The 19816-nt window shown below is 42.3% G+C and overlaps 1 protein-coding gene across 2 annotated transcripts in view; it reads left to right on the top strand.

Moving 5' to 3' along the window:
• The window catches only part of ASCC3 (activating signal cointegrator 1 complex subunit 3), an 884679-nt gene that overhangs the window by 227725 nt on the left and 637138 nt on the right, over positions 1-19816 (top strand). The gene's annotated exons all lie outside the window — the stretch shown is intronic.

Raw genomic sequence — 19816 nt, 5'->3', positions numbered from 1 at the left:
TTTTCCCGCCGAAGAACAAGTTTTAACTGGCTAAATACATTACATGAGCAGAGTACATTTCAATGCCTATCTCTCTATGATCCATAATTCCCAGACGCATGTTGCGATTTCCTTGCCGATGGAACCGGAAATCTGCAAATAAACAGTGGTTCAGAATGGCACCAAACACGGTCTGCTTATGATGTACTAAACCTGAGATCTTAAATACAGTCGTTTTATTACATAATTAATAATGAATAAAACCTTGGATATTAAGCTTAATTCTAGGGAACCTTCCTATGTAAGTGTGCAATGTGTAAGTTTAAGGATATTAAGAAAAGACGCTAGTTAGCGTTGTGTGACTACGTGTTTGTGGAGTACACCGTGGTGCGTGTTTTGCAGGGTTGTTAATATTATGTGTTGGTAAATGTATGTATTTATATAATGAGGACTTTTAACATTGTTCTATTGCGTGGGAATCGGACAAAGCTAAAAAATAGCATCGCTATATGTACTTATAATTTGTGAGATTCGCTAAAATGGCATCTTGTTGCCATTCGCAAAATGGCGTCATGCAGATTTTAATTTTAACAGATTCTGTCTCAGCCAATCATCCGGCTTCCACAGGGTGCTCTGTGATATCCTAAAGACGGTAACAATAACAAGGAAAATAAAATATTTATGCTTGAAAGTCAAATTAATTCAAACCACTCAAAGCGGACTTAGAATTATTTTAAGTTTACTTAATAGTGAACTGAAATAGTTTGCAATGCCATCTCCTCCTTTATAAACCGCTATGAAGCCAAGATGAATCTTGAGCAAGAAGCACTGACATTATAGTGTTATGATCATGTTTTTCACTGCACTTTTTATTGCTTATGTGTAATTAATGTGTACTGTGTGTGTGTGTATATATATATATATATATATATATATATACATACACTGTAGATAGGTAGAAAAAGATGGAGCACTCGCCACTTGAAAAAATGTTTTTTTTTTTTTTACTGATGTCACTTAGATCCTGATTCAGAGCCGGACGCTATTTGCACTCGCTCGTTCAGAAAAAGGGGCCGGATATTTAAACAGAGGGCTCGCTCTTTGTGGTCTGTTGACGCCTCTATGTCTGAACGAGCGAACAAAACATGCGCTCGCTATTTTTTAAAAAACACCCCCTAGCCGCACGCATCCTACGTCATCTCCGCTATTTATTATATTAATCGAGTACATCGAAAGGCGTATGAACTGCTCGCAGTGCTTGTGGTAGGATTTTCCTACCGCAATCATGCGAGCAGTTCAGGCTAAAAGACAACCAAGTGACGTGGTCGATGACGCTGCTTTGTTAATTATGCACACCCTTAAAACGCCCGTTTTGACCGTTTGGCACGCCTGCGTTCGGATCTCCACTCCCCGTTTTCAAGCACCTTCCCCTGTTACCACCCACAAACGCCTCATTCTGTCACTCAAATTAGCAGGCATTCGCTATTTTGCGAGCACACAATTTCCGACCGCAATGACTGGTTCGCGCATGCGTATTACAACCCATACGCATGCGCAGTTGTGCGATCATCCCTCGGAGCAAACGAGCGGCCGCTTACGAGCGGCTCTGAATCAGGCCCTTAGTCCCAAAATTTAAGTGTATCTGGTTCAACATCCTGTTTCACACCCATTCGTGAACCATTTTCGAGACCACCAATACATCCAACCACAATGAAAAATTTGTGCCTACACCAAACTCGCCCACCTGCTCACTTTATAGGACTGCTGATGGAGCATAATTGCTAATACCTGCTATCATTACATCCCCATTAGTGATCACCAACGTTTACTTCAGGCAGAAATTACACGTTTGTTCCACCATGGAGCACACTTTCATACTTCCTGAATTAATATCTCTAAACTATGGTGACACATGCACTAAGCAAGTGGAACGCAATCTCTAAAATCAATGTATTTAATTACTCTACTTCACACGTCCTCCATATCCAGGTCCTTTTCCTCCTTTTTCTTTCCTTGAGAATGTGGAAGCATAAATGTGACCTTAGTGGTAGTCATACAGAAGTTTCAATTTTACGTTCTTGCGAGAGCTCTGTGTGGTAAAGTAATCACAGAGTGCTCCATATCTGGACTGCCTTTTATTACTGCTAAACAGGTGTTTTAGTAACATTGATTGTGTGGCTTCCATCTAATCCTAATTTATTGATGCAGTATCATGGAGAGATTTTTCATTCTGAGTTCACTGGAGGGTCAAGCACAAGAGAGTGATAGTTACTGGTGGAGGAAGGGGTTGTACCAATGTATAGCTCACATTGGTAATCTTAACGATACTGGATCAGAACCTCTATTCACACCTTCCTATACCTTCTAATGTCCTGCCTATACCTTCTAATGTCCTGCCTATACCTTCTAAGGATGAACCTTATGTGTGAATATGTAATGTGTGGGTTTCCAGGGTTTGATATGAGGACGCTAGTTAACTTGGGGCAGATGCGTGCGCATAAAGCTAATAAAACAACGGTTTCATACAAAGTTCTATGGATTCGCTAATATGCGACTAGTTAACAGCGCTATTGTATGTATTAATGTGCATATGGGAAATGATGAAAAATGCAATCGCATGGTGCTATTAGTATTATCGCCACATGTACTAAAATGTGAGTTTACCTAAAATGGCGCTTAGGCGGCCATTCGCAAAATGGCATCTTGCGATCTCATTTTCAAGATGGTGTATTGCGGCCATTCGCAAGATGGCGTCGCTGCGATTAAATTTTAAACTGAACTTGTCTCAGCCAATTATTCAGCTTCGACAGTCCATCCTTTGATAGCAAACATGCTATCACAATCTGCTATTTGAATTTAATTTAGGCTTATATTTACATATTATTTGGTGTTATTATGGGATGGCACAAGGTGGTTCTTTATCCATCAATAATGTGTCTCTGGGTGGGGACATAAAACTACTATTATACGCACACCGCGGATCTTGGAAGATCATGTGAAAGGTGTGGGAATGCACCAGTCTTATAATAGCAGTCTTGAAGGGGAATTGAGACTTTACATCATCTGAGGTGTTCTATGAATAACATTTCAATAATACATTCTATGCATGTCTAAATATAATACATCAAACGATTGTATTTCCTAGTTCAGGGTTGTAATGCAGTTCTATATTTGCTTCAGTATACATATTCTCATTACTAACCACCATCATGGTTTCATTCTTTCGTTTCACTCTGTTTTTACATTTTCCATACTTCAACACAATAGGAACACACTGGACGCATATGCCAATTATTATGATGACAATCAGTATAAGGATTAAGAATTTGCCTATGCTGGCGATCACTTCCTGGACCCATTCCCCTAGACCTGAGAACCATTTCACTGGGTTCAGCCATGACACCCATCCTTCTATCTTTTCCCCTACTTCAGCCACTGAAGCGTTATGGTTCTTGCGAAACTCCCACTTTAGCTGCAGAATTTCATCCATCTTCAGGTCTATCACCTCCTTAGGGTCGCTGGTATCGTTGGTGACATAGGTGCAACATTTTACTCCAAATTAGGTGGCTAATGTTACGCAATACCCTCCAGTAACAGCAGTTAAATAATTCAACACTAGCCTGTGTTGCACCAGTTCTTTCTTGTACGCTTGCAATTCTCTCCCTGTATACCTGAATGTGTCATCGTACATCTCGGTGATATTATCTATTAATTTAGCAAGTTCCTGGATATATCTAAAATTTTATGTACCAGAGCGATCCTGGTGGGGTCCAATGCGACCAGAACTTGAAAGCCAGTTGTCTCACTGATTAATTGAGTGGCTTTATGTATATCACCAGGTACCATATTTATTTTGCCTCTGTGTTCATATTGTGTGTGAAGATATGTGTGAGGGTCATAACTTCTGGGACTACTCTTCCCAGGTAACACTTCGGAACTCGGGGAGAGCCATTTATACGCTTTTCTTCCACAGATGAAATATACATTATCAGGGAGAACATAAGGAATGGTATGCATCATTATCATTATTCACATTTCCCTTGCAAACAATCCTATTTCTGGTTCTTCCATCTGGTACATGCAAGTTTCTGGCTGTATTATTTTAGCACAATAACCATTTGGCACCTTACCAATAATTTCTTTGGTGGAACTCAATGTATACCGATACCTCAAATGTTTCCCACCAGACTTAATGGAGCACAGCAGATCATGGTTTATGGACTCATTGTCAGCTCTTTGTGAGAAGGTCATCGTCTGATTATTCCCCGTCACTTCCCAACTCCCGGGTTTATTGGGGTTGGTTATGTTTAAACACAAAAGTGATCTATCTACTTGGAATTGATAGTTTGAAATGAGGTGGTTTGGATGAGAGGAATTTTCCATCCAATGTTTTCCCTTTTTGTAATTCTAAAATTTCCGTGATATTCAGCGGAAATGGCACCAACCCTACGTTATGCTGTCCCTAGGGCACATGTGAACACACCCAGCTATCAGTTTGGTTTAACACTTTGCCTACCATGCTATGATAATCCTCTAGAGGATACCCACCCCAGTACGGATTATATTTAGGTTGGCACCGTTGGATACAGTTCTCATCAACTAGGGACCCACAAAGCTCACAAATACAGGAATCTTCAGGCGATAACCCTCCACACCTTCCCCGAGTATCCGGAATGACAGCTCTTTTAACAATAACAGTACTAAGATTGGAAAGGCACTCCTCTGATTGGCATTGCACTCCTCCTGATTCCACTCCATCAGCACTGCCATCACCTCCCGTTTCCTCAATCGGTCCCCCATCACAGACACTGGATATCCCCGGACTGACCAGGGTGGTGAACACTCTAAAAGAGAATATGAAAATGAACATAGCAGGCCCGTCCATTATCACAACAAGACCTGCAAATTTCTCTCAGTTCAGGTATCTTACTACGACCTTTTCAATCCTCCCGGAACAAGCTCGCAAGCGACAGATCCACGCTATCAGCTTTGTCTCTGACTTGTTTCTCCACCGGTTGATTGACCTTTTTGCAGTGAGTGGAATGGACCCAGGTATCTCTCTCGGCCACCTTCAAAGATGTAGTACTCGTCAGCAGCACCTGGTACGGACCTTCCCACCGATCAGTCAAACAACCTGAACGCAAGAAATTTCTGATCATTACATATTCTCCTGGTTCAACATCATGACAGTTCGTTTCAGGCATATCATTAGACAGCAATTTCAGTTTTTGCTGCTGTTGTTTTAACTGCTTACTCATTGATATAAGATACTTCACAGTTACCTCGTTGCTACCCTTTAGATCTTCCTGTGGACTTATAATCAAATGAGGTTGTCTACCGAACAATATTTCAAATGGGGACAGATTCAGAGGAGGTCTAGGAGTGGTCCTTATGCTATGTAGGACCAAAGGTAAAGCTTCTGGCCATCCTAGTCCAGTCTCTGCCATGATTTTACTTAGCTTATTTTTAATAGTCCCATTCATCCTCTCTACCTTGGCACTGGCTTGCGGTCGGTAGGGGGTGTGAAGTCGGCTATTAATACCCATCAGCTTACACATATTTTGAAAAACATCACCTGTGAAATGGGTTCCCCTGTCACGCTCGATGATTTTAGGGATACCGTACCTGCATACAAATTCCTGAACTATTTTCTTAGCAGTAAACGCAGCAGTATTAGTGGCCACTGGGTTAGCCTCAACCCAGTTAGAAAATACGTCTGTGCACACTAATACATAAGGTTCCTGCAGGGTGGTAAATGGATGAAATCAATTTGTATCACCTGGAAAGGTCCATCAGTCGGTGGAATGTGGGACGTTTTGTTAGGGATCGATCTCCCTATGTTCTTTCTCAAACAGATCAGACAGGACATTGCTATCTTCTCTGCTTGTGAAGAAAAACCTGGTGCGCACCAGTATGCCCTCACCAACTTGCACATACCCTGTTTACCCAGATGAGTCAGACCGTGTGCTGCCTCAGCCAGGCTGGGGTAATATGCCTTGGGGGCTACTGGCTTACCATGTCCGTCCCTCCAGAGCCCAGAGGACTCTTGCCCACGCCCCTTGGACTTCCAAATGGATTTTTCCTGAATTGAACACAAATTTTGCATCTCAATTAATTTCAGCATATCAATAGTTTGAAATGACATAATTGTTTCAGTTGGAGAAAACATTTTTAACCCTGCTGCCCATTTTGCAGCATCGTCAGCTCTGTTGTTGCCCAGTGACACTGGGTCATCCTCACATGTGTGGGCTTTGCATTTAATTACTGCCACTGCTTTGGGCAGTTGGATTGCTTCTAAAAGATGTTTTATGTGTCGGGAATGTGCAACTGGTGTGCCTGCTGCTGTCATAAAATTTCTCAGACGCCATAGAGCCCCAAAATCGTGCACCACCCCAAACGCGTACCTCGAGTCAGTGTAAATGTTAGCAGATTTGCCTGCTGCCAGTTCACATGCTCTAGTCAGTGCTACCTCCACCTGGGCTGAGTGAGGAGGACCGAGAGGTTTAGCTTCTATGGTGTCTGTGTCTTTTACAACAGCATAACCTGTACATAATTCACCTGTGTCTGTTTGTCTATGACAACTCCCATCCGTATAAAAAGTTACATGACACACCTTTAGAGAATGTGGATGTATGTCAGGTCTAGCAGTAAAGGTCTGATTCAGATATGTCATACAATCGTGTGTATCATTCTGTCTGCCTAACTCACCTCCCGACTGCAACTCCTCTCCTTCCACCCTTTGTACATCATGTTGTACATATGGTAGGTATGTTGCTGGATTCAGCGTACTGCAACGTTTAACAGTAATATTTGCAGCAGCGATTAGAGCTAGTTCCCATTTGGTGAACCTAGCCGAGGAGGCGTGTCTGGTTTGAGCTGTGTTCAACAGAGCAGATACAGCATGGGGAGTGTAGACAATCATATCATGGCCCAATACTACGTCCTCACTTTTACTCACTAATAAAGCGGTAGCTGCTACACTTCTCAAACAGGTGGGGAGTGATCTTGCTACCGTGTCCAATTTGGCACTGTAGTATGCTACGGGCCTACTGGCATCATCATGTTTTTGTGTAAGGACACCTGCAGCACAACCATCGGCTTCTGTACAATACAAATCAAAAGGTTTTTCATAATCGGGTATTCCCAATGCAGGAGCTCTTGTCAGACTATCCTTAAGATTGAGGAAAGCCTGTTCTGATTCCTCTGTGTGTATGACACGATCGGGCTTTGAGGAAGAGACTAATTCCTGTAAAGGTAAGGCCAAAATAGAAAAACCTGGTATCCACATTCTATAGTATCCACACATTCCCAAGAAGGTATGAATTTGCTGTTGATTCTGCGGCAGTGTCATGTTTTGTATGGCCTGGATTCTATCTGTTGTAAGGTGTCGTAACCCCTGGGTTAGGCAGTGTCCCAAATATTTTACTCTGGATTGGCATGGCTGTAGTTTGTCCTTAGCCACCTTGTGTCCTGTTTGTGAGAGATGAAGTAACAAAAGTTTTGTATCATTCAAACATGACATAAACGAGTTTGAACATAGCAATAAATTGTCCACATATTGAATTAGAACAGATCCATTGGCAGGTTGAAAAGATTGTAAACAGTCGTGCAATGCCTGGGAGAAAATACTGGGGCTGTCTATGAAACCTTGGGGTAATCGTGTCCATGTGTATTGTAAACCTCTGTATGTAAATGCGAATAGATACTGACAGTCAGGATGGAGATGCACAGAGAAGAAAGCTGAACAGAGGTCAATGACAGTGAAATGGGTTGCATTTGGTGGGATTTGCATCAAAATGAAAGCTGGATTCGGCACTACGGGGAATTGGCTCTCTACTACCTTATTAACACCTCTAAGGTCTTGTACCAGCCTATAACCCCTCCCACCACTCTTCTTCACTGGAACGATGGGACTGTTGGCTACACTAGCTGTACGAACTAAAATTCCCTGTTGCAATAATCGCTCAATTATTGGAAAAACCCCTAGTTCTACCTCCTGCTTTAGTGGGTACTGGGGAATTTTTGGAGCTTGCCTTCCGCTTTTTAAATTTACCATTACTGGGCTTACGTTTGCCATTAATCAAGTGTCCTGTCCATCTTTATTCCAAAGGGAATCTGGAATTAGGGACAGCATTTCATCTACTTGTGATGGAGTTTCATTTAAAACGGTAGAGTGATACATTATCCTTTGAGGAGTGTCTAACATATCCCGCACCTCGTATATCATTCTCTCTGGGATATCTAAAAATACACCATCAGGGGTGCAATATATAACACATCCCATTTTACATAACAAGTCTCTGCCCAGTAGGTTAGTAGGAGCCGCAGCAGCCAGGAGAAAAGAATGTCTGGTATGCAACGGCCCAATAGTAACCTCTGTGGACTTTGTTAACGGATAATGTTCCACTTTACCTGTTGCACCCATTGTTGGTACTGTCTCGTTGGTCACCTGCAAATTAACGGGAGATTTTATCACCGACCTGGTCGCCCCTGTGTCTACAAGAAAAGGATATTCAGTACCAGCTACATCAACCATCATGACCGGTTCTTCCCTAGTACTTCCCGTTAACCTGACCTTCTGTAGACTACAGGTATGACCTGACCCCTAGCGTTGGCTACCATTCTCCAATAAAGCATTTACGGCTACAATTGGAGCTGGTGCTTGCTGAACATTTGCTGGCCTCTGTGCATATCCCTTATGGGGATATCTAGGTCTTCCCTGATGTGAGATCCCTACTCCTTTTACTGTACAGTTTCTACTTAAGTGTCCTGTTTGTTTACAGTTAAAACATGTTCGTGTTTCGGGTGAAGACGTGGTGTTGTGAGGTTTGCGCAGAGGGTAAAGGTGGTGGATATTGGTAAGGATAGGGAGGGTAAGGGTATTGTGGGGGGATAAGAAGTTGGTGGATAGCCTGGGACCTGTGGTTGCATCGGGTTAGTGGGATAGAGTTGTGTTTGTTGTTGAGTGGGGTTAGTGAGAGCACATACTTGTTCAGAAGTGAGTGTGTGTGCAAGTGTGTCTGTTGGCTGTCATGTTACCGTCATTCCCTCCAGAGCTTGTATACTGACAGCCATTAGTTTTTCGCTCTGGGCTTCTCTCTTTTTGGAGATGTTATTTTCATGTTCAATAGCTGTTTCTATGAGGGTATCTATTGTAAGTCCCCGCCAGCCAGGCTGTGAGGTCTGAACCCGAGTTTTTAAACTCTCTTTCAGACCGTCCAAGTACCGTAACTATCATTCCCCTGTGGTGAGTGCTATTTTTAATATCTTCTATCCCATTGTACTGGGTGATAGCCTGCAGAGCCCGATCGCAGTAATCTTCTGCAGTCTCACTCTCTTTTTGTTAAATGGTGAAAATTTTGTTCCAGTTAACTACTACTGGAAAATATATACCCAATTGAGTTACAATGCGGGAATTGTTACCTTGGTTTACTTGGTCTGTTAAGGGAACGTCACCATCCAATACACAATCCGTGATAAATTTTGTCACGTCAGTATTGCGTGGTAGGCAGGCCCTTAACACCACACGCCAACCTTTATTAGTGGGCTCATGTGAACTACCCAAATTTCTCAAAAATCTTTGACATTTGGCTAATTCCTTTTTGGGATCGGAGAAATCATTTATGATGGAATTTAGTTCTGCTCTTGTCCAAGGACAATGCATTACTACTTCCCTCGTGGGCACTATACCGTTTGCGTCTGTATTTCCATTTGGAACAGTTATTGTCCGAATGGGATGCAGACCGGTAGCGCTGCTACCTTTGACCTGATTACCTGGCTGGGGGTTTAGTCTGCTGCTGCTACGTATGGTATGAACATCTTCCTCTACGGGTGCAGAAGGCATTAACACTTCCCTTGCTGTTACCGATGGAAATGGCGGCACCACTTGTGATTGTGGTGATGCAGCATCTATCATCTGCACAGCATGGGAAGTGGCAGACATTACAATAGGCTCATCATCCGCATCATGTACATTTTCTTTATGGTTGCTTAAGAGAGGGTTCAAGTTGCTTGTTACATTTTTATGGGTATTTTTGGTTACTGTACTTGCACCTCCATCCACATAAGGTGGGGGAGGTGAGCGTGAACTGCTAACAATACTCCCCACGACGCTACCTTGTTGCACGTGCGCGCCATTTTGCGGCTCGCCCGTATTGCAATTTAGCATCGCGGATGTATTTTCTGACAATGTGCTCGTGACGCTAGTTTGCGTCGTTTGCACATTGTTAAGCCACGCATCCCCTTCATGCTGCAACAGTTTTAAACATTCAAAATATTTAACCTTTTTCTCTCGGGAGCGCATCAAACTGATGTGATTCCGGACATTGTCTAACACATTTTTATCGAAACTACAAATTCTGGGAAACGGTCTAACACTCTTTCTCGTCATATTAAACCATAAATCACAATACCTTATTGCATAAGTACCGTATTTGGTATGCATGATACGACTGGCCGATACAATCGGCACCTCCATTAGCAGCACATCATTGCCTAACATCTCTACTGTTTGCGTGGCTCCCATTCTGAGACAACTCATACGCTTTTCAATAAAGAATTAAACCGGTGAAAGACAATCAAGACACTTTCACTTACCTGTGGACGATTTAAGTCGGCGGTGCCCACACACCTGGATAAGATTAAGTAAGGCAACTTCCACACCAGGATAAGATTTGAAAAGGCAACTTCCACACCCGGATAAGGTTTAGTAAGGCAACTTCCACACCTGTGAGAGTTTGTATGTCGGCTACTCTCACGCATCTCTCTACAACAAAGACAACATGTACACCTGCTACTGTGTATAGAACGGTAAAGCTGCTTACCGAGCGGCTAGACTAACCCTTGCACCTAGCCTTTAAGGATCATACGATACCCTTAACTTTGTTCAACAAATATTCACTGTTACACACTTTTTTCCTGCGCAGAAAAATACACGTTAACCCAGATATTGGTAATAGAAAAAAATGAAAACCTCAATGGCTTTGTTCAAACACGTGGCAGCACAACCGGAAGTATGTATACGCTATTGTGCGACCAGCCGCATACACAATAATGCGACTACCCCACAACCGTATAATGGCTTTTTAACTGCGCACGCAAAAGTGCGTCTTTGCTATGCGCAAACCTGCGACTTAGCCGCGTTCTCAGTACTGCGACACCCCTTTAAACGTAAGGTTCTATCAACAGAGGAAAACAAACTTTTTCCTCTCTTGTCCCTGGATTCTAGTCACCTCCCTTGATTCACACGGAGACGGATAGCGATTTTTCAGCACAAAGCGGTTGCAGGCAAACCCTGCATGTGGCTACTCCACCCTTTGCTGAAATATCGATGACCGTATGTACCGTGTGAGCAGGTAAGTGACTTCACTACGAGCCCCCAACTAACGATACTGGATCAGAACCTCTATACATACCTTCCTATACCTTCTAATGTCATTCCTATACCTTCCTATACCTTCTAATGTCCTGCCTATACCTTCTAAGGATGACGCTAATTTGCGTACGCAATCACACCATAAAATAAAGACTTAGACGTGGAATCTGTGGTTCCAAAGCACAAGTGATATTCATGTAAAAGTTCAGACAGTTACACGTTAATTGATCAAGACACAATTTAGGCTCAAAAGGAAATTATACAGACCCAAGTACAGTATACATACGCAGGACCCAGATATGGGCTTCAGCAAGAGACCCCTCGTCATTCAGCATTCAGCACGAAGACTGAGAATCAGCGTTCGTGCACTTATTTTTAGACCCCCCAGAATAAACAGGACAAAAGGGAAGTCTGTTGCTGATATCATTGGTTCTCAGGGGTGAAGCATCTGTTACAACACATTTAACAGGCTGGTTCAAACAGACTCTCCCTGCCTCTAACAGCTGGGGGTCTTCCTCTTCACGCCTTCGTCAGCATCCTAACAGTTGTTTCTAAAATATACATGGTTGCTTGTAGGCTCTGCGATCCATAACTTGGGAATGCATGATGCGATCTCCCCACCGATAACACCGGAATACTGTGAAAAGAGTACGCATCAGTACAACTCCAAACACAACTGGTTTAGCATGTATAATACCTTAGTTATCAAATATCTTTATTTCTTAGCATTTAAACTTACTGAACCTACTTAAATCATACACTTTAAAGCTTATTGAACCTTATGTGTGAATATGTAATGTGTGGGTATCCACGGTTTGATATGAGGACGCTAGTTAACTTGGGGCAGATGCGTGCGCATAAAGCTAATAAAACAGCGGTTTCATACAAAGTCCTATGCGACTAGTTAACAGCGCTATTGTATCTATTAATGTGCGTATGGGAAATGATGAAAAATGCAATCGCATGGTGCTATTAGTATTATCGCCACATGTACTAAAATGTGAGTTTACCTAAAATGGCGCTTAGGCGGCCATTCGCAAAATGGCATCTTGCGATCTCATTTTCAAGATGGCGTCTTGCGGCCATTCGCAAGATGGCGTCGCTGCGATTAAATTTTAAAATGAACTTGTCTCAGCCAATTATTCAGCTTCGACAATCTATACACATACACATTTGCCCTGCATGTCATTTTCTTTTATAGAAAATTATTAAAATTAGCTGTAAGGGGTATATTTGCTAAAGTGCAGGTTTTTGGAAGTGGAGATGTTGCCCATAGCAACCTCAGATTCTACTTAACATTTATGTAGCACCTTCTAGAAGATTGATTGTTTGCTATGGGCAACATCTCCACTTCTATAGACCCACACTTTAGTAACTATACCCCTAAGTGTGGGATATGAATGTAAATTCCAAACTATTTAATAGAGTTTTTCCAGTAAACAAGTACTGTATGTGTAGGAAAAGAACTTTAGAATCCTTATTATTTCCTCTTTTTATAGCAGCAGATATTATTAACAATACTACATAGTAAACTACTTTTCCTAATTGGGGCTTATAATTAAAATGTTTGTGCAGTTCTATAAAATTTAGTCTATGAGGAGAATTCAGCTCTGAGCGATGACCGCTGTGTGTCTCTGGAACGGTCAAGTAAAGGCAACTTTGATCATTTTCCCTTGCATCCCATAGAGGTGGACCTAAATATTGGTGATGTTTGGCTAACCTTATCAGAGCCGGCCCTAGGCATAGGCATTCTAAGCAAAATGCCTAGGGCATCTGGAATATCTAAGGGCATTCCACAGATCTGCAACACCCCCGCTCCGCCACGATCGGAGCTCAGCTCCTGTCGGGCAGTGCAGTGGGCAGATGGGATCTGCAAATATATCTGTCAGGTGTGTACCCACTTTAAGATTGGTGGTGGGATCATCTGCTAGGGGGCCCCAGCCAAAATTTTGCCTAGGGAACCAAATTGGTTAGAACCGGCTTTGAACCTTATATATGGTAATGTGCACAGATGGAAATTGTGGTACCACGTTGTGCTGAATAATTCCTACCAATATATTCTTAACACATTCTGGGGCTCTATTTACTAAGCAGTGTTAGGAGACAGAGTGAAAAGTGATAAGGAAGTGTTAAGGTTCCAGCCAATCAGCTCCCAACTGTCATCTCACAGGCTGTGTTTGAAAAATGACAGTTGAGAGCTGATTGGCTGGCACCTTATCACTTCCTTATCACTTTTCACTCTGTCTCCTAACACTGCTTAGTAAATAGACCCCTCAGTGTTAATTTGTAAAAATGGAAAGTATAAATGTCTAATAAACTTACGCCACAATTTTACTTTCTCTGGGCTGTAAAATGGCACATTTTATGCTCATCTGACTATAATTATAGAAAGTGAAAAATAGTAGTTGCCCCTTTTCGCTTTTTTTAAATCGATTTTTAAGTAACCTGTCCATGTTGACTAATATACCGTAGACACAGTATGTAAATTTATTTGTAAGTAACTTTACTAAAATAAAGGCTAGAGGGCCTTATTCAGAGACATACGCAATAGCGATTTTTATGCAGATTGAGCAAATGTTTTCCATTACACATGCGTATAAGCCACATTGCGCACATGTAGCAATTTGGTTTGCTATTACGCCCGCACAGAGAACCCATTCGCAAAGTGAGTGACAGATAGTCAACTTTGAGAGAGGTAACTGCAGGGTGGTGTGAAAAACACAGGTTTTTCTTACCTTTTAACCGTCGTTACATGAGCGTACATTAATTAGCCATTGCGATCTCCTATGCAGCATGAAAGCTCTCTGTGTGTATGGAGAGCCGCTGTATTTCAGACAGGTCTGACCTTCTGCAAGGCTTGCATTGCTGGTCGAAGTGTGTTGATGTTACCTAGATTTACTCTGGTACGCAATGTCGTACGCAGATGAGAAGGCAGGTGGGCATCCCTATGCTCTGTTAAGCTTTGGAACTAATAGCATATTTTCGCAGCTGCTTTCTGTGTAAAATCGCAGCTGCGATCACATTAATGTCTATCTCTGAATCAGGCCCCTAGTCCTGTAACCATTAGTACTAAGAAAATTTCACCATGCATGGAGATTCAGTGTCTCTGCAAGAGTCTTGCACAACATATTGGTTTCATTTGGCGATATCTCTTCGTTCACTCAGTCTGTCCTTTATTGTACAATATAATGTTTTTTGATAGTTGATAGATTTCAATTATATCATTATGTAAAGTTTTTATACAGTAAAGCTTGGAAAAAGAAACTGCAAGATTGGCTTGGTTCAATTTCTGATGTTCACATACTAAAATAATATGTGCGCTCACTTGCTCAATAAGAAGCTGGGTATAACTGTGTTTTTCCAAAAAACGAAGTTAAAACCAGTGAGAGTTAGAGTATATTGTGACAATCATAAAGTTTTGTTTAAATAGGCTTACTAGGTTAGAAAGGTTGAGACAAATCCACTATAATATTTTTAAATGATGATAGATATCAGTATTTTACCATTGACATGGTACCCATTTTATACCCTTCACTGAGTTTTTACTGTATAATAGTATTTTTTTGGTATCAACTCTTTTACTGGCAGAGGTTCTGTATCAGTTTTTCACCTTATGTAGGCCAAATTGTATTTTCATGCACTGCAGTGCTTACATTAGGAATATGTTTTTTTCTTCTTTAATTAACCTGGTCTGTACTAGTGAATGTGTTTTATTTATTACATTATTAGCTTATTTGTTTGAAAAGCAGCATATACAGTGGTACAAAACAAAAAACTATTTTATTTGACCCACACTCAGGGGTGTTTCTAGAGAGGAGGGGGCCCGTGTGCAGTCTCCGTCACGGGCCCCCTCCTCTCCGTCCAGCGGCCGGCAGCACACTGTGCGGTGCACGGCCAGCGCCACAATTATAGACTCTGGACACTTTTGGCCATGGCTGTAGTTGCTGATCATTTCAAAGTACTGCAGTAGATGATATACACTTAAAGGCAGCAGAGTAAACTAATACAGATTAATTGTAACTCAAACATACTATATGGTTATGTCTATGAACCCTACAGTAGATGCACACTGGACGTAAGCTAAACAGCTGCATCCAGTGTTCATCAGAGACCCAGATTTGTATAGAAAACAGCATGTATTTATTACTTCAGCAGTATATGCATGCTGGCCCAGTTCAATGTATTAAAGGAGAAGACACAAATAACAGTATTTAAGTTGGCAAATGTCAGTCAACTCTGTGGCAGCATTAACTTTAGCGCTGCAGGAGAAACTTGCTTTGTATGGAAGGGTTATTTTACCCAAAGGAAGAAGACTCTAGTAATGAGCTCAGTTATTTAATATAATGGAGATTTATAACCTACTCATATGTGATCATTAAGATGGTAATTGGTAAAGGAATTACTAGGAATATCCAGAATAACCCAGCTTTATTAGAGGAACAAACAAACTTTTTCCAGACAAGCATTTTTCCAGATGCCCCAAACAATCTGAAAGGGGATTCATCCGAGAAAATAACTTTACCCCAGTCCTCAGCAGTCCAATCCCTGTACCTTTTTGCAGAATATCAGTCTGTCCCTGATATTTTTCCTGGAGAGTAGTTGATTCTTTGCTGCCCTTCATGACACCACGGCCATCCTCCAAAAGTCTCAATGTGCGTGAAGATGCACTTACACCTGCCTGCTGCCATTCCTTAGCAAGCTCTGCACTGGTGGTGTGCCGATCCTGCAGTTTAATCAAAGGATGTAGGATATGGTCCTGGTGCTTGTTGGCTATTCTTGGGCACCCTGAACCTTCAGAACTATTAAACCTCTCTCCTTGAAGTTCTTGATGATCCGATAAATGGTTGATTTAGGCGTAATCTTACTAGCAGCAATATCTTGCCTGTGAAGCCCTTTTTGTGCAAAGCAATGGTGACTGCACGTGGTTACCATGGTTAGCAGAGGAAGAACAATGATTTCAAGCTCCACCTTCCTTTTAAAGCTTCCAGTCTGTTATTCGAACTCAATCAGTATGACAGAGTGATCTCCAGTCTTGTCCTTGTTAACACTCTCCACTGTGTTAATGAGATAATCACTGACATGATGTCACTGTGTTAATGAGATAATCACTGACATGATGTCAGCTGGTCCTTTTGTGGCAGGGTTGAAATGCAGTGGAAATGTTGTTTTGGGGATTAAGTTCATTGTCATGGCAAAGAGGGACTTTGCAATTAATTGCAATTCATCTGATTACTCTTCTTGACATTATGGAGTATATGCAAATTGCCATCATAAAAACTGACGCAGCAGACTTTGAAAACCAATACTTGTGTCATTCTCAAAACTTTTGACCATGGCTGTACAATGTTTACGGTGGCACTATATATATGCACTGTCTAATTGACTTACAGATGTGTCCACATACATCTATCCTCCATGCGCTACAAATTGCGCCATACACAATGCGGGCGCTCCGTGTGATTTTTGTCTTTTTTGTGACTTTTTACCTTCAAATGCGTCTTATTTGCACAGCGATGCTAATAGATAGCACAGGCAGCTTCTGCTGATTAAAATTATATGCAGCATGCCTATGTTCTGTGTGTGACTACGGGTGTATCTGCCTGCTAAACACTACGTTAGTGTTACAGCCACTGTAACATAGCCTTTCTCATTCAGATACATCCGCACTCGCTCACAGAATACAGGCATGCTGCATGTCATTTTAATCAGCAAAAGCTGCCTGTGCTATCTATTCACATTGCTCTGCAAATAAGACGCATTTGAAGGTAAAACAAGGTTAACGCACAAGGATGCTAGATGTATGAGGACCCAGCTGTAAGTGCGTAAACTGCTGGAACGCAACTGTGAAAGAGTTAATAGCTAATACAGCACTGAGGGTGTTAATTGCTTGCTGCATGATTACAGTGAGTGTTCCTGAATGTGGGAGGTGCAGGGCAGCTATAGACCTCTCAATATGCACCAGGACTGGGCTCCAATAGGCTGGCATCAGCCGCCGCACCAACTGGCTGCTCTCACAATTAATGTCTTGTAGACTCATGCAATAGACCGCTAGCTGCTGCCGATATACCGACTTCTGCTGTACTATTAAATCCATTGTATCAGTATAGTTAAGCGTGGTATTTAGTAATTATACTGGCTGCAGAGTAGTACAAATGGTCTATACTGGTTAACTTGTGTAGTGGTATAACAGTTAACTATAGACATCTCAGCTGTCTTCCTGTTCTGCAACCTGACTTTCTCTCCTCCTCTCCCTGACCTCTCCTCCAGGCTGTTAGGAGTGCAGGGGGAAGCTCTATCCTTCTCACCATCTGGACCACTGGCACAGTGCTCTGACCTGCTCTGCCTTTAGAAACTACAGCTGTCACCGCATATCAATCCCTCCTTTGGGTATCAGCAACCTCAGGGTTACTGCTGCTGTAAGATAATCACAGCTCCTACTATGATTCCCGGTACCGGTTCTACACTCCTGTACCCGGCTATGTGTCTGCAGCTCTGGTTTATAGCTACAGCCCAGGCATCAGAGAGGTGAGCGCTGGAAGGAAACAGCAGTCTGACCTGCACTGTCACTGGCCTCCCACAGCATGGCTTGGGCCCCCCTACTGCCCCAATCCCCCCCCCCGCCTCCCTTCCTGTGACTGGCAGCTTGTATACAGCCCAATGTTTATAGCTCAGCGACTGCTCAGGTCAATGGGGGCGGTGTGAGCTCTGGAGGGAGGGAACAGCAGACTGGCTATTAGTGCTGCTGACAGTTCTTGTATACCTCTTATATACCTCTCTGGACCTGACCCCTTTTACTCTGACAGGACCAAATAATTTTCGGCTGTCACTTCGGCCCCTTCCACAACTGTCACCAATGTCTGTGAAATGTATATGTGCAGCACTAATTTTTGCGTGCAATTCTTAACGTAGATTCCTGATTATTGGAAATTTGCACATGCGCAGGACCCGTTCTGCAAATCGGGTGCTGCGTAATCACCTGCAGCCCCTTCTATGCCTCTGCCCGATTGACAGGCAGAGGCATTTAAGGGGCGGTGCAGGGGTGGCCGGCGTTTCCGGAAACGGGCGTGTCCGCACCATTTACCAGGAGTGGCAAGGCCAGGGGCTGCATCCACAGACACAGTTTCCTGGCCCAGCAAACTGGCCAGCCTGAGTAAGTTCAGTCTTTCTCAGCAAAAACAATTCTTAAAAAAAAAAATGCATTTTGAATATAAATATGATGAGCGTCGTGTGATAAAGCTGTGCTTGTAAAGTAATTATTATTTTTTTTTAGCCAGACAATGCTCCTGGCACCTTTGCTGTGGAAATATTTAAAGGGTCTTTGCCATTGACCCAATCAATCTTGGTCGTCTTAATACCATTGAGTGCATTTTTAATGAGGTAGAAAGATGAGATGGATTTTTACCAATATGATTGCATGTTAAACTATATTCCTTGCTTGACAATTAACTACTACAACTTAGCAACCAGTAGTGCAGTAAGCGACATCGCCCGTTGGACCTGCATGCAGGTCCATCGGGTGACATTGTTAGCAAGGGCCATGCTGCCGAATGCAGTATGACCACCGCTGTCGCTTCAGCGCTGCCAGCATCGGCAAGTGTGTATGTACTTTCCGCCATCCCATCGGGTCCAGTCGCTAACAAGGCCGGTATGCACTAGACATCGTCTAGTGTGTACCGGCCTTTAATCCTCTACAACAAAAACCCTACTTTATATTTTGGCTTGGTATTGGTGCTTTTGTGACTTAAAAGTGCATTTAAAAAGGTAACAAAAACAAAAGTGTGTAATGATACAGACCATAAACCTTCATGGACAAGGATCTTCAAACATCCAATGATTCCAAACTGTTCTGCCCCCTATAAGAAAAACATAGTTCAGGGCTTTGGGAACCTCATCCTTCAGTCCTTTAAATTCAAAAAATATAAAAAAGTGCCGATGATATACATTATTAGAGAATAAATAGCACAGAAGAATTTTGGCTCCGGTCTATTGGGCAGGATTATATAAATATTCTCCCTCCTAGCCTAAGGCTGGGCAAAAGGAAGCAATTTACAGTAAAAGGATATAACATGCTCCGGTGGTTTACTTTGCTACTCACTGTTTCAATAGTAAGTAAATGTACCATGTTACAACTCCGGAGGCACATGTATCTCTGGCTTTCTCAGCTGCCTCAGCCCCTGGACAGTAGACCAAGGTAGCCTGTGCATTATCATAATGGTCCCCATACCCTCCTAGGACAGAAATGCACTTTGTCTCAAACAAAATACAAAGAAGCAACATAGGAGTTAGTTTCATCAGAAGCCAGTTAACCTTGGAAACTGGGATTATAAATTGCTTATTACAGTATATTGGATGTGGCCCTTCTAGGGTTTTTTTTGTGTCCCCAAACTTCCATAACATATTTAACAATGTTTCTTCCACCGGTATGTATTAATATTGATCATGTGACCCTCAGCATGACAAATC

The sequence above is a fragment of the Taudactylus pleione genome, unplaced genomic scaffold, assembly GCF_031769625.1.
Source record: "Taudactylus pleione unplaced genomic scaffold, aTauple2 ptg000015l, whole genome shotgun sequence".
In the NCBI taxonomy this organism is placed as follows: domain Eukaryota; kingdom Metazoa; phylum Chordata; class Amphibia; order Anura; family Myobatrachidae; genus Taudactylus; species Taudactylus pleione.
This window is presented reverse-complemented; position numbering and strand designations above follow the sequence as displayed.